This window comes from Spermophilus citellus (assembly GCF_964194105.1).
Source record: "Spermophilus citellus genome assembly, chromosome: 5".
NCBI classification, from domain to species: Eukaryota; Metazoa; Chordata; class Mammalia; order Rodentia; family Sciuridae; genus Spermophilus; species Spermophilus citellus.
Genome location: NC_138186.1, coordinates 130,637,095 through 130,652,878, shown reverse-complemented (window position 1 = coordinate 130,652,878; position 15,784 = coordinate 130,637,095). Strand labels below are relative to the sequence as shown.

Below are 15,784 nucleotides of genomic sequence, written 5' to 3'. Positions count from 1 at the left end.
TGACTCTAAAGACTCTAAAAGACTCTAATACTCTAAAGCTGGTGTGTTTGTGCAGAAATAAATATTTTGATGCTAAAAGAACCTAGATAATACCCTATTTTTGATTTTTTTTCCTTCTGGAGATTCCTATGGTCTCAGGGCTATGTAGATATTTAGAAAAGCTTTGGGAATCTATACCTGTTTGATTTATTCATCAGTGGAAGTACAGAAAAAACAAAGAAAATATAACCTCAGAAAACATATTTCCAAAATAATTCCATATAAATATATTAATTTATTTTAAATGTCAAAGAATTAATCAATTCCAATTCTTACTCTTTGTCACAGAAAATTTTATAGTCATCCACATTAAGTGATTTAAATGAATATCAGTCTTTTAATTATATTTTGTTCCTCTGTTAATTTTGTTTGATGCTGTTCATCAGGGAAGAATACAGCAATTTCATGGAGCTAAACAGTAAGCCTTTTAATTCGTAACCTGGCAATGAGTATCTGTTATGGTGCTTAGCATAAGCCCTGGCATGTTAGTTAAGGTTGACTTTCAAACTAATTTAACCTTGGGTTTTATAAAGAGGTAAGAATTTAGTTTGTAAATATATTCAGGATAATGTATGTACTTCTGACCTTGTATTAAATTCATATAGTAATACTGGGGAATATTAATTTGCTTAGAAGAAACTTACACCATACTGTAACTTTTCCTAGATTACCAAACATTATTTACCCAATTACTGCTCATATCTATATAGCCACTGCTGAGTAGGTAGATTCCATAAGCTGTGGGAAGTGATCAGTGTGCTCCAGTCCTAGTGAACTTGAAAAAGTCTGATTTCATATCAGAGTTATGGTTTCAAACATAAGGTCAAAATAAACATGCAGAATTCACTTGTATTTATAGCATAATATTTTATATATTCTTGTCTAACCTTTAAGACCTAATAAATGTCCAAATGGAGATAAAGAGGCAGTCTTGAGCCCATGAGTATTTCAGATGAAAGGATGTCCCTTGTGGATGTAGAGCTGCATTTTAAATGATGAGAAATGGTGACCAGTCTTTTGTAGCCACCAACAGTCTGAGGATGCATCATTGTCATAAATTATTCCGCCTACAAGTTTCTTAAGTGAAAAGTTACATACAGTCTTATGGTAAGGAAAGGCAGAGACTAGTGATATTTGTCATACATTAATAAAAGGTCGCAGTCATGATTATTTTTTAAGAATTCCCCTGACCCACAATACATACTTAGACATGCTTGTACAATAAATAAACTAAGAGTGTGTTATATGATTTTTTTGACAAAGTAAGATGATACTATTATTTTCTCCTACTTTAAGAAAGTTCTTGAATTAACAAATCTGGGTGATAATCCAAGTTTATTAATTTTTGTCTATGTGACCTTGGACAAACTGATTAATCTTCTTTAGTCTTTGTTTCCTCATATGTAAAATGGGGATAATGGAATTATTGTAAGGATTATGTGGTGATTATGTAAAGCAAGTAGGCAATTCTTAAAATAATTCTTGTCTAATTATAAATAGTAACTATCAGCTAATTACCAAAGTCCTTCTTAATCATCTCTGATTAAAAAAATGACTGTCCCTTGCAAGTTTCTTATGTAAATTAATTCTTTCTCTACAGTATTTAATATCTATATGACAATAGGCTGGAGGAATTTAAGATGTGTCATCCCAAGATCTTCTGACATAACGTTAAATTACCTGTACTGCCATGCCACATTTGTGCTCCCTTTCTTAAAGAGAGAGAGAGAGAGAGAGAGAGAGGAATGTTTATTTGCCATGAAACAAATACTATACTTTCTTATTTATAATCTAATATTTTACCTCATCTTCAAAAAATAATCAAATATGGTAGGTAAAATGCTATTTATAACTTAGAATACTGAAGTTTTCTTGTGCTCAGTGATTCTTTGTCTCATTTTTAATAAGTTGGGCAATCTAGTTTTAGCCATAGTTTTCTCTAACTTAAGAACATGTGGCTTTCTTATTATATGTCTAATGTCCCTTCTATTTTTGCTCTTTTGTGCCAGAATTTTCTAACTTTTATCTTTAGAGTTTGTCTCTAAACCTGTGGTTAGGGTCTTGCTATATGCTGGTTCATCTCACTATTCTACTTGCATATTCACATGTCTACCAGTGCCCGGGCATCATATCTATTCTCTCCCCATTGGTTTGTGATCCATATGGCCTGGTGTTATCCAAATCTGATAGCTTGCCTGTATTGCAAGAACCAGCTAGTCAATAAGCTGTATATATCAATAAGACTCCTCTCTCAAAATTTTACATTTAATAAGACTGAGAAATATGATAGTACACTACTTATAATTGATGAAAATGCCAAATTGCTTGTTATAGATGTATTAGTTTCCTGAGGTTTCTGTAACAAATAATCAAACTTGGTATTCAAAAAAAAAAAAAAAGAAACAAACAAACATAGTATTTCCCCCTTTCATAGTAGCTGTAGAGGCCAGAAATTCAAAATCAGTTTTATTGACATAAAATAAAAGAGACAGGTGAGTTACATTTCCTTAGAGACTCTAGGAGAATATCTCTTTCTTACCTCTCACAGCCTATGGTGGCTACTGATATTCCTTGGATTGTGACTGCCTCACTCTGATTTCTGCCTCTGTGATCATTCTGCTATCTTCCCTTCTGACTTCAGTGTCCCCCTACCTCACTATAATAAGGATACATGTGATTACTTTTAGGCCCCAACTGGATAATGCAAGATAATCTACCTACCTCAACTTTATGGCAGTTATGAAAGATAAAGTTAGATGTTTATTTACATGCCTCATCTATGAAGCATTTGAGTTACAAGCCCAGCCTATGACTCTTTCTCTATAAAGTCCAATCCTGCTTGGACTCTTGTCCTGTGTTCTCTTCACTGTAAAATAGTCTACTCTATCACCTCCACAACTGTCTCACGGTCTTTTTGACAATTGCTTTGTTACTGATTTCCTTGCATTAATCTCTCAAGCAAATGCTAATCATTAACACTTTACTTGCTTAAATCCATTGTTGGTGTCTCAGTGCCTAAGAGATAAATGTCACATGTTGTAATATGGCACCAGAGATCCTCCTCACACAATCTTTGACACCCTTACCTACAAATTTGTGGCTTTGTACCCAGTATTGCATATCTAACCTGCTCTGCAACCTCTTCAGTAACTCCTCCAACATCCCCACCTCTGTCTGCCTGCTGCCACTGGTACTCCCAGCCCAGCTAAAGCCTCCTCCTATGTTGTAGGTAGGCTGAGCTGTTGGGCAGGCCTTAAACAGACATAGTGCTATCTTGAACCCTGAGCCTTTCTGTGCTCTGTTCTCTGGCCACCAGGCCCTTCCTATGTAGTCGTTTAGCAAGGTGCTTGTTCACTTCTTTGATTCTCATATGGAATTCTGGTTCCTTTCACCAGCTTCTGCTGTCCTTCACTGAAGGCATGTAGGCTCTGTCTCCATGCTACTCTAATAACCCAGTTTTTACCTTTTTAACCATTTTGACAACACATGAGTTATGGATAGAGTGACCAACTCACTCAGTGAGGGCAAGGAACTAGTTTATCTCCAAACATGTTCTAGATCAGCTTTACTTCTGACATATGACTACATTTCTTTATCTCAAAACAAGGAGATTCAGGCTCAATAATCTCTCAGACTCTTGCCAGCTATGAATTTATATGCTTAAATTAAATTAAAAATCTCTTTAACATCTAACAAAGCACCCAACACACTCAAAAAATATCCAAATAATAAATGAATGGATGAGTTATTGCTATTTTGTTAATCTTTGCTTGATTTTTATAAAGATATTCTTTTACATTTATGTGCTTCATATATATATATATATATATATATATATATATATAATGCTATATATGTACATAATATATAAACACACATACACATGCATAAAATTACTCAGCTTTAATTGGGCTATTAAAATGTCAAATTTATTTGGTCAGAGGCAATCACCAATTTGATAGTAAAACAAAAAACGATCTATAATCTGCTATTTGAAACCAATCTCACAGAAACAAAATTGTGATAATATAACTTAAAGTAGTAAAATCTAATCTGGACAGTTGGGAAAATGTGAAAAAGAAAAAAGCAGAAAGAAACAAATAAACACTCATGATCCAATTATCTGGAGTAAAAAAAGGAATTTATTTTTAATTTTGCTCTGGTTTTTTCCTCCCTGCAGTTGCTTGTTTATTGTACATTGTCTTATTTCTCTTGCAATTGCAAATTTCACTGTTGGTTTCAGATAATATTAAAACTTCTATTTAAGTATTAAACATGTTAGTTTACTCACAGAGCAGAACAAACCGGAAAAGACAAGAAATTAGTAGTAAACATAACTAGAAGAAGGCTTCTGGTGGAAAGGAAACCTGCTGGGTACTCCAACCACAGATGTGGGGTGCATCCACCTGGGGTATCAGGTGTTCAGATGAAGAAGTGACCTCAGGAATAAGGAGGCAGTTCACACAGCCAACTGGCAGATGGTCAGCATCAGAGATGTGTTGGTAGGAAAGGGAGGTATTCTTAGAGGCAGACTACAAGAAAAAGCTGGCCACAACAATTTTTTTTTAGCAATGCACATTAATTTATTCACAGAAATTACTTTGTGACAAACACCATACTAAGAATGGAAAATTCAATAACCAATAAAACCTAGTCCCATGAAAGTTCTGAAAAGGTCAATACAATTGTACCACTGTGTACTGAATACTTCCCAGAGAGGTCCTAGAGGCAGGGATGCTGTTGGAGGCCTCACTGCCTCAGTTACTGAGTGTGTCTGACTGCAGTTTTCTGGTAGGGCCTTGGAAGAAATGAATGTTTAGGGGTTCAGGCATGAATTCTGGAGCTTACTAAAATGGAAGACATAAAAGCTAGGTCAGGGTCAGTCTTTAAGGAATTAAGTGGGAATTTGTTTTAAAGTGCTCAATGAAAGTCAAATGATTTATATTAGTTTCTTAGAGCTGTCACTAAAAAGTACCAAAGATTGGGTGGCTTAAAATAATAGAAAGTGTTGATATCACAGCTATAGAGCTTTGAAGTTCTGGGTCAAATTTTTCAGTGAGTTGGTTCCTTCTGAGAGATGTGAGGGGGAATCTGTTGCATGACTCTCTCTAACTCCTTGTGTTTGTGGGCAATCTTTGGCTTCTACATAAATCATTCTAAATTCTGCTATTGTCTTCAGAAGATGTGCTCCCTGTGTGTCTGTCTTTTCAGATATTGTGTTCCCTCTGTGTGTGTCTGACTCTCTGTGTGAGTTTCCCCTTTTATGCAGACATCAGTCATATTGGATTAAAAAGTGGCCTAATGATATTTTAATTTGATCACATCTGTAAAGATGCTTCTACCAAGCATAAGGTCATATTCTGTGGCACTGGAAGTTAGGGCTGTAGCATATCTTTCTTGGGGGAACACAATTGAATTTATAAAACTTTCACATGCACAGAGTCAGAAACATTTTTTTCAGAGGATGATTTAATACAGTAATGCTGATTGACTGGCTTAGGACTCCTTACGTTTCTGAGAAACAATTGCAGGATTGGAATCATAAGCTGACAAGGGATTTAGCCTGTAGTGATTCTCAAAAGCCAAAAGAATAGGACATTAAAACATATCAGAATATCCTAAAGTCCTGTATAACAATGACCTCAAAGTCTTCAAATTAATTTAGGCATCTAGTATTATATAAACTTTTATTTTTGTCTTTTCTCAGCTGACCTAATTATTTATATATATATATATATATATATATATATATATGTGTGTGTGTGTGTGTGTGTGTGTGTGTGTGTGTGTGTACATATATACACACACATACATATATATAAAATAGGTGCATATTATAAATACATGTATATATATAATTAAGTATAATTTTATATATATACATATGTGTGTGTGTGTATATATATATTTTTTTCTGGCAGTTAGTTATGAAAGAAAAAAACTGGAAAATAAAATTGGAATTGAAGATTCTGCATAAAGCTATGAAACACTGCCTTCCTAGTAACTTTACACATATAAGAAAGTGATTACAGGTCTTACTATGGCTATGGAGCCCGCAGGTAAATCTCCATACAATTAAGTCAGACTTGAGAATAAAATTGATGTTTTAGAATTTTAAAAATTCTGTTGTATGGTTTAAAACATATGTATCAGATAAAATTTTAATTTTAGTTAGTTTTCCAAGTCTTCCACTTTAATACAAAAATAAAAGTAATTTTATTATGAAAAAGAAGTGTGCACACTACTGAAGGGTAGATTGTTGATAACATGCTTGCAGAATCTAATCAGCACACTTTGGCTCATAGAATAAGTTTATAGTCTGCATAGAATCTGGGGTGACTAAGCATCAATTTTGTGGGGAGCCATCAGATAGTTGTATTCTTTTCTGCTCTGGTCTAGATTCTTATCCTGGACAAAGAAGTTCAGGCTAGTTGCTCTCTTATATTCCTACCAACTCTAAAATTGTGTTCATTTGTTAAAGCTCAAGTAATAATTTCTTTCTTGAAAAAAAATAGATAATGCAATTTTTTGAAGTTTTTCTATTTAAGAAACCTTTCCGAAAAGCCAACGGTGTGACCCCGGAGATCCAGGCTGTCTGATACGCGCGGCCTGCCCCGAGGCTACAGAAGGCGTGGCGCCGCAGAGAAGGGGTTAACCAGTCAGCAGGGAATTAAGTGGCTGCGACACGGTGGTATCCCACCAGCCAAGCCCAAGCCCGCACTGACCCCCGGGCTGAGTTCGGGATTGCAGTCGGGGAAGGAAGCCGGTAAGGCCCCGCCCCCCACAAGGGACACTCCGCTAAGGCAAACAGAGGCCACCAGCTTAGAGAGCTGAAGTATCCACTGCCACTCTCCCACAGATTGCAACAAAACAGGCCCAGAGTACAGTTTGAACTGCCGAGAACCATCACTGAGGGGAAATCTGGTCTAGCAGGAGAACCCAAGCCTGGCAGGAGAGAACAGGAGACTAGAGGCAAGGCTCTGGTGACTGGGCAGCTGTAAACTGCAGGCCCGCCAGCGACAGTTCATCCACTGCCAGCGTAACTGGGCGGTAGGAGAGCACCCTCCCGCTGGCGATGGATCACCTGCCCACGGCCTGAGATACTGGGCGGCGGGGGTCTGCCCGCCTGCCACGACCGGGTGCTGAAACCAAACAGAGACAGTCCAGTCACACCCCCCCATTAGGGTACCCCGGCAAGGAGACTGGGGCACGGCATAGCAGAGTAGTGTCGTCACTGGAGCTCGGACGTCGGAATTCCTTCCCAGCAGAATCCACGTTAGCAGGCATAGTTCAACAACACAAAGGAGAGACATCAGAGTAATACAGAAACAAAACAAATCTATAGAAGAGAGCAGAAACACGACAATAAAAAGAGCTGGAAAGTAACGTGGACAACATGAGAAAACAAGGGAAAAAAGGATTTCAAACAATGCAAGACAACTCAATTCTACAGGAGGACATAGAAACTTCAGAAACAGGGATATGGAAAGAACTCAAGGGATACCTAACTCGAATGGAAAGGAATATTAGAGAAGACATGAGACAGCAAGTCCAAGAAATAAAAGTATATTTTGAAAATGAATTAAACAAACAAATTCAAATGGCAAAGAACGAGATCTACCAGGAGATAGAGATCTTAAAAAAAAATCAAACAATAATCCTAGAATTGCAGGAAACTATAAACCAAATTAAAAACTCAAACGAGAATATTACAAATAGACTTGATCAAGTAGAAGTCAGAACATCAGATAATGAAGACAAGGTTTATCAACTTGAAAAGAATATAGTCAACACAGAAAAGATTCTTAAATCCCACGAACAATCTATTCAAGAGTTATGGGATGTCATAAAAAAACCAAATCTGAGAGTCATAGGGATAGAAGAAGGCACAGAGTTTCAAACCAAAGGAATGGACAGCATATTAAATGAAATAATTCTAGAAAACTTCCTAGAGATGAAAGACGGAATGGATTGCCAAATCCTGGAAGCCTACAGGACCCCAAACATTCAAAACCATAATAGACCAACCCCAAGACATATAATTATGAAGATAGCCAACGTACAGAACAAGGAGAGAATATTAAAAGCTACGAGAGAAAAGAGGCAGATTACTTTCAGGGGTAAACCAATTAGGTTAACGACCGATTTCTCATCACAAACTTTGAAAGCGAGAAGATCCTGGAATAATGTATTTCAAACGCTGAAAAATAATGGATTCCAACCAAGAATACTATATCCAGCAAAATTGAGCTTCAAATTTGACAATGAAATTAAAATCTTTCATGATAAACAAAAGCTAAAAGAATTTGCAGCAAGAAAACCAGCTCTGCAAAGCATTTTGAACAAAACACTACAAGAAGAGGATTTGATAAATAGTGCCCAAAACTAACAGCAGGAGGTATCTCAGTAAAGGGGGAGGAAAACAACCAAAAAGCAAAACTAGCCAAACTAAAATAAATAAATAAAGAAGCATGACTGGAAATACAAATCATATCTCAATTGTAACCTTAAATGTTAATGGCCTAAATTCACCAATCAAGAGACATAGGCTAGTAACCTGGATCAAAAAAACAAATCCAAAAATATGCTGCCTTCAGGAGACTCATATGATAGGAAAAGACATACACAGGCTGAAGGTAAAAGGTTGGGAAAAATCATACCACTCATATGGCCCTCGGAAGCAAGCAGGAGTGGCCATACTCATATCGAATAAAATCAACTTCAAACCTAAGTTAATCAAGAAGGATAAAGAAGGTCACTATATACTGTTAAAAGGAACCATCCACCAACAAGACATAACAATCATCAATTTGTATGCACCAAACAATGGAGCTGCAACGTTCATAAAACAAATTCTCCTCAAGTTCAAGAGTCAAATAGACCACAACACAATAATTATGGGTGACTTCAACACACCGCTCTCGCCATTAGACAGATCCTCTAGACAAAAGCTGAATAAAGAAACTATAGAACTCAACAGCACAATCAATAACCTAGACTTAACCGACATATATAGAATATATCAACCATCATCAAGTGGATACACGTTCTTCTCAGCAGCACATGGATCCTACTCAAAGATAGACCATATATTATGCCATAAGGCAACTCTTAGTAATTATAAGGGCGTGGAGATAATACCATGCACCATATCTGACCATAATGGAATGAAATTGGAAATCAATGATAAAAGAAGGAAGGAAAAATCCTACATCACATGGAAAATGAACAATATGTTATTGAATGATCAATGGGTTGTAGAAGACATAAAGGAGGAGATGAAAAAATTCTTAGAGTCAAATGACAACACAGACACAACATACCAGAATCTATGGGACACAATGAAAGCAGTTTTAAGAGGGAAATTCATTTCTTGGAGTTCTTACCTCAAAAAAAGAAAAAACCAACAAATAAATGAACTCACACAACACCTCAAAAACCTAGAAAAGGAAGAGCAAAACAACAGCAAATGTAGTAGAAGACAAGAAATAATTAAAATTAGAGCAGAAATCAACGATATTGAAACAAAAGAAACCATTGAAAAGATAGATAAAACTAAAAGTTGGTTCTTTGAAAAAATAAATAAGATAGACAAGCCTTTAGCCATGCTAACAAAAAGAAGAAGAGAGAGAACTCAAATTACTAACATACGGGATGAAAAAGGCAATATCACAACAGACACTACAGAAATACAGAAGATAATTAGAAAGTATTTTGAAACCCTATATTCCAATAAAATAGAAGATAATGAAGATATCGATAAATTTCTTAAGGCATATGATTTGCCCAGATTGAGACAGGAAGACACACACAATTTAAACAGACCAATAACAAAAGAAGAAATAGAAGAAGCCATCAAAAGACTACCAACTAAGAAAAGCCCTGGACCAGATGGCTATACAGCGGAGTTCTACAAAACCTTCAAAGAAGAATTAATACCAATACTTTTCAAGCTATTTGAAGAAATAGAAAAAGAAGGAGCTCTTCCAAATTCATTCTATGAGGCCAACATCACTTTGATCCCAAAACCAGACAAAGATACTTCAAAGAAAGAAAACTACAGACCAATATCTCTAATGAACTTGGATGCAAAAATTCTCAATAAAATTCTGGCGAACCGAATACAAAAACATATCAGAAAACTTGTGCACCATGATCAAGTAGGATTCATTCCTGGGATGCAAGGATGGTTCAATATACGGAAATCAATAAATGCTATTCACCACATCAATAGACTTAAAGACAAGAACCACATGATCATCTCGATGGATGCAGAAAAAGCATTTGACAAAGTACAGCATCCCTTTATGTTCAAAACACTAGAAAAACTAGGGATAACAGGAACTTACCTCAACATTGTAAAAGCTATATATGCTAAACCTCAGGCTAGCATCATCCTAAACGGAGAAAAACTGAAGGCATTTCCTCTAAAATCTGGAACAAGACAGGGATGCCCTCTATCACCACTTCTATTCAATTTAGTTCTCGAAGTACTAGCCAGAGCAATTAGACAGACAAAAGAAATTAAAGGCATAAAAATAGGAAAAGAAGAAATTAAACTATCGCTATTTGCGGATGACGTGATAATATACTTAACAGACCCAAAAGAGTCTACAAAGAAGCTGCTAGAGTTAATAAATGAATTCAGCAAAGTGGCAGGGTATAAAATCAACACGCATAAATCAAAGGCATTCCTGTATATCAGCAACAAAACCTCTGAAATGGAAATAAGGAAAACCACTCCATTCACAATATCCTCAAAGAAAATAAGATACTTGGGAATCAACCTAACAAAAGAGGTGAAAGATTTATACAATGAAAACTACAGAACCATAAAGAGAGAGATAGAAGAAGATCTCAGAAGATGGAAAAATGTACCCTGTTCATGGATAGGCAGAACTAACATCGTCAAAATGGCGATATTACCCAAACTTCTCTACAGGTTTAATGCGATGCCAATCAAAATCCCAATGGCATTTCTTGTAGAAATAGACAAAGCAATCATAAAATTCATATGGAAAAACAAAAGACCCAGAATAGCAAAAGCAATTCTAAGCAGGAAGTGTGAATCTGGAGGCATAGCGATACCAGAGGTCAAACTGTACTACAAAGCAATAGTAACAAAAACAGCATGGTACTGGTACCAAAACAGGTGGGTAGACCAATGGTACAGAATAGAAGACACAGAGACTAATCCACAAAGTTACAACTATCTTATATTTGATAAAGGGGCTAAAAGCATGCAATGGAGGAAGGATAGCATCTTCAACAAATGGTGCTGGGAAAATTGGAAATCCATATGCAACAAAATGAAATTGAATCCCTTTCTCTTGCCATCCACAAAAATTAACTCAAAATGGATCAGGGAGCTAGGTATCAAATCAGAGACACTGCGTCTGATAGAAGAAAAAGTTGGCTACGATCTACAAATTGTGGGGTCAGGCTCCAAATTCCTTAATAGGACACCCATAGCCCAAGAGTTAACAACAAGAATAAACAAATGGGACTTACTTAAACTAAAAAGTTTTTTTCTCAGCAAGAGAAACAATAAAAGAGGTAAATAGAGAGCCTACATCCTGGGAACAAATCTTTACCCCCCACACCTCCGATAGAGCCCTAATATCCAGAATGTACAAAGAACTCAAAAAATTAAACAATAAGATAACAAATAACCCAATTAACAAATGGGCCAAGGACCTCAACAGACACTTCTCAGAGGAGGACATACAATCAATCAACAAGTACATGTAAAAATGCTCACCATCTCTAGCAATCAGAGAAATGCAAATCAAAACCACCCTAAGATACCATCTCACTCCAGTAAGATTGGCAGCCATTATGAAGTCAAACAACAACAAGTGTTGGCGGGGATGTGGGGAAAAGGGTACACTTGTACATTGCTGGTGGGACTGCAAAATGGTGAGGCCAATTTGGAAAGCAGTATGGAGATTCCTGGGAAAGCTGGGAATGGAACCACCATTTGACCCAGCTATCGCACTTCTCGGACTATTCCCTGAGGACCTTAAAAGAGCGCACTATAGGGATACGGCTGCATCAATGATTATAGCGGCACAATTCACAATAGCTAGACTGTGGAACCAACCTAGATGCCCTTCAATTGATGAATGGATAAAAAAAAATGTGGCATCTATACACAATGGAGTATTATGCAGCACTAAGAAATGACAAAATCATAGAATTTGCAGGGAAATGGATGGCATTAGAGCAGATTATGCTAAGCGAAGCTAGCCAAGCCCTAAAAAACAAATGCCAAATGTCTGCTTTGATATAAAGAGAGCAACTAAGAACAGAACAGGAAGAAAGAGCATGAGGAAAAGACTACAGTAAACAAAGACGAATGGGGGGAGAGAAATGGAGAGAGAAGGGAAAGCATATGGAAATGGTAGGAGACCTTCAAGGATACATAAAATTATAAGAGGTTATGAGGGGCAAGGGGGAGGGAAAAAAAAAGGGAGAGAATTGAACAACAGCAGGGGAGGTAGAGAGGGAAGATGGGAGGGGAGGGGAGGGGAGGGGGGATAGTAGGGGATAGGAAAGGTAGCAGAATACAACAGTCACTAATATGGCATTATGTAAAAATGTGAATATGTAACAGATGTGATTCTGCAATCTGTATTTGGGGTGAAAATGGGAGTTCAAAGCACAATTTGAGTCTAATGTATGAAAGATGATATATCATGAACTATGTAATGCGATAAATAATCAATAAAAAAAAAAGAAACCTTTCCTATTATGTTTATCATTATCTTTTTAAAAGTGTACAGATTAATTTGCCTTAGTACAGAATTAAAATTCTTTAGATTCTTTAACCACACACAGAGAGACATACACTCTAAATTAGAGTATATTTGGCCATTTTTGTTTAATTTAGGCTAAAAAAATTTGTTTCTTTTAAAGAAACACTTTAAGTGTTAAAAAATGAATGTGTTTTATGTTCTATTGTTAAAAACTGAGGAATCAAAACATAAATATGTATGAATTTTATGAGGCTGTCTGAAATGTTCACCTATTTAAAATTTATCAATTGCTAGTGCCTCCCATAACAAAGCACTGGAAATCTGAAATATAGAGAAATTAACTAAAAAAAAATCAATAAATTCTAGTCCAGTTAACCATTCATGCTCCCCTGTATTTTCATAATAAAAAAAGTCTTGGTCTGGGGTTGTGAATCAGTGGTAGAGCGCTTGCCTAGCATGCAAGAGGCACTTGGTTTGATTCTCAGCACCACATAAATGTAAAATACAGATATTGTGTCCACCTAAAACTTAAAAAAGAAATATTTTTTAAAAAGTCTAATGCCTAATTGGTTAGCTGATTTATTTCTGTTTGGATGGTCAAATTAGTCCTACACAGTGACCTGCTCTGGAGTCAGGTATAAGCTTCGGAATTTTGGTGGAATTTATTTGCTCCCCATCAGTTGGAGAATGTAGTAGTCTACACAGATCAGTAGCTTAAAAGTTTTAACACCAAAATGTTTGATTTTTGAAGTAAGAACAGATAAACAATAACAAAGAACTCTGACAACTGCTCCCTGCTGTTTGGCTTCTATGGAGTTTTTTACCCAATAAAAACCTCAAGGTCAGAAGTACTGTGAGCTCTGATACACTTGAGAAAAGACATAAGTCTGCTTGTCAGCTGCTGGGATCAAAAGCAAAAGCACAGAGCACAGCTTGGAGAGAGCTGGAGAGAAGCCATGAGGGGAGGGTGAGAGACACACTTCAAAGTTGAGTTGAGCTGAATGTTCTGGTCAGGGAAAGGTCAGAGTCTGGACAAGCATAGGAACAGGAGAGCAATGCCAACTCCAATGCCAACATCAGGGCCATTCCAAATGGTGGATTCCATTTGTTTTTAATTATCAGCACACCGAAGGGACTTTTGTTTCTTATAAAGAAGATGACAAACAAATTAAGCTCTAGCAGGTGCAAAAAGCTTATTTTGTTCTGAGCTAAAACTGTCTTGGCTCAGATAGAACTTGCCAAGCTGGACTGGTGACAAGGAGATACTCTTTTCTTTTTCTTCCATGTGGAAACTCCTGGTTACAGGTCTTAAGCAAAAAGATGCACAAGCAAATGCAGTTGCTTCAGCAAATCATTTTTTTTAAATTTTAGAATGATTATTAACACAGATACTGACTGTTGCATTGCTGTGGTGAGTCATTTCAAAACTTGATATTTGAGCACAGTCTTGCCAAAGTTTGAAGTTTCCATCCAAGCAGCTTTAGTGGCTATCTGCCATTTTGAACAGCTCCCTAGAGCTCATGAGTCCAGCTGCTTCACTAAGCTGTATTATGGTGTTATTTTGAAGGCGGATAATGAAATTCCAGCATACAGTACTGTGTCTGTAAATCAAAACTTTGACTGGAGGAACCAGATTTTTCCCCTGGGTAACAGGAATGAGGAGTTAATATGCTAATTTGAGTCTGAATTCAGCCCCCTTGCTCTTTTGATTTTGTATTAATTCTCCCATTTATGCCTGTGCACACGTCAATCTGAAAATCCTTTAGTGGAATGGACAACCAGCTGTCTGAGGAGGGTGAGCCCCTTCCCTTACAGAGGCAGAGCTGCAGATTAGGTGTTCCCTTGGGGCTCTTTCCAATCAGGGCTCTGAAAGCATGGCTTATCTCACACAAACTGGGTTCCCCCTAGAGAAACTTTAAAAGAAGCTTTGTTTTTGCCAAGAATTTTTTTTTTAATTTTAGCTTAATTAATAGTGATCCACGAAACCAAAATAAGCTACTTGTGGTCTATGTAAATGCTTATTTCCCCCTTTTATTTTGTGAGATAGTTATATTGAATTTATTAGCTCTGAAACACCTAAAATAACCATTTAAAAATTAAAAGAAAAACGTCTATATGTTCTGAGGTGTTTTTCCCCCTTCCTGCTTCTTTCTGGGTTTTATTTGAGAAATTTTAATAAACTATAAAAAATTTTAAATCATTGGAAGCAAGCAGTGCCTAATTATATCTATACCACCACATGATGATCTATAAACAGAATTTCATTAGAAAAGGAAACTAGTTCTTCTTATATATTAGAATCTCACTTATTCAAAAATACTATTGAGAATCAACTGTATGACAGACATTACAAGATGAATCAGTAATGACAAAGTAAAATAATATGATGCAGACCTTAAATATTTCATCTACTGGGTAGTCAGGCATATGACTATAATTACAATGTTTTTTGTTGTTGTTGTTGTTGCTAAAATAGAATACATATATTTTGTAACTGATGTATAGAGTAAGTATACATCAAAGAAATTTTACAGAGCAGGAACCATTTGATCCGGGATTGAAAGATTGCATGAAATAGGGGAAGAAAAATGAAGAAATGGGGGTGTGGGAATTCGAGGTGGAAAGCACAAACAAGCAGAGATGAAAAGGCAGCACAAGGGCACATGGTGTGCTGTGGAGCTACAAGCGTTCTGTTATAACTGGAATGTAAAGTTCAAGGAGAAATTCCTGGTAGATGAGATTGGATTGGTAAGCAAATGTCAGATCCCTAAGCAATAAAATATTTTTATATTTGTTGTAACACCTACTCAGAGACAGATGCCAGGCTAAGCAATGAGGGGGACACTAATTTACACAACAGGTGAATGATATAATCAGACTTTGGTTGCAAGAGTTACTGTGAGATGGGATAAAATAAATCTCAAGATTCAAGAGACTAGTCAGGATATTGTAATAAAAGTTTCAATAATAGCATGGCCAAGAAAAAC

General features: G+C 36.4%; 1 protein-coding gene across 10 annotated transcripts in view; it reads left to right on the top strand.

Moving 5' to 3' along the window:
• The window catches only part of TRDN (triadin), a 400,855-nt gene that overhangs the window by 119,357 nt on the left and 265,714 nt on the right, over positions 1 to 15,784 (top strand). The window lies entirely within an intron of this gene.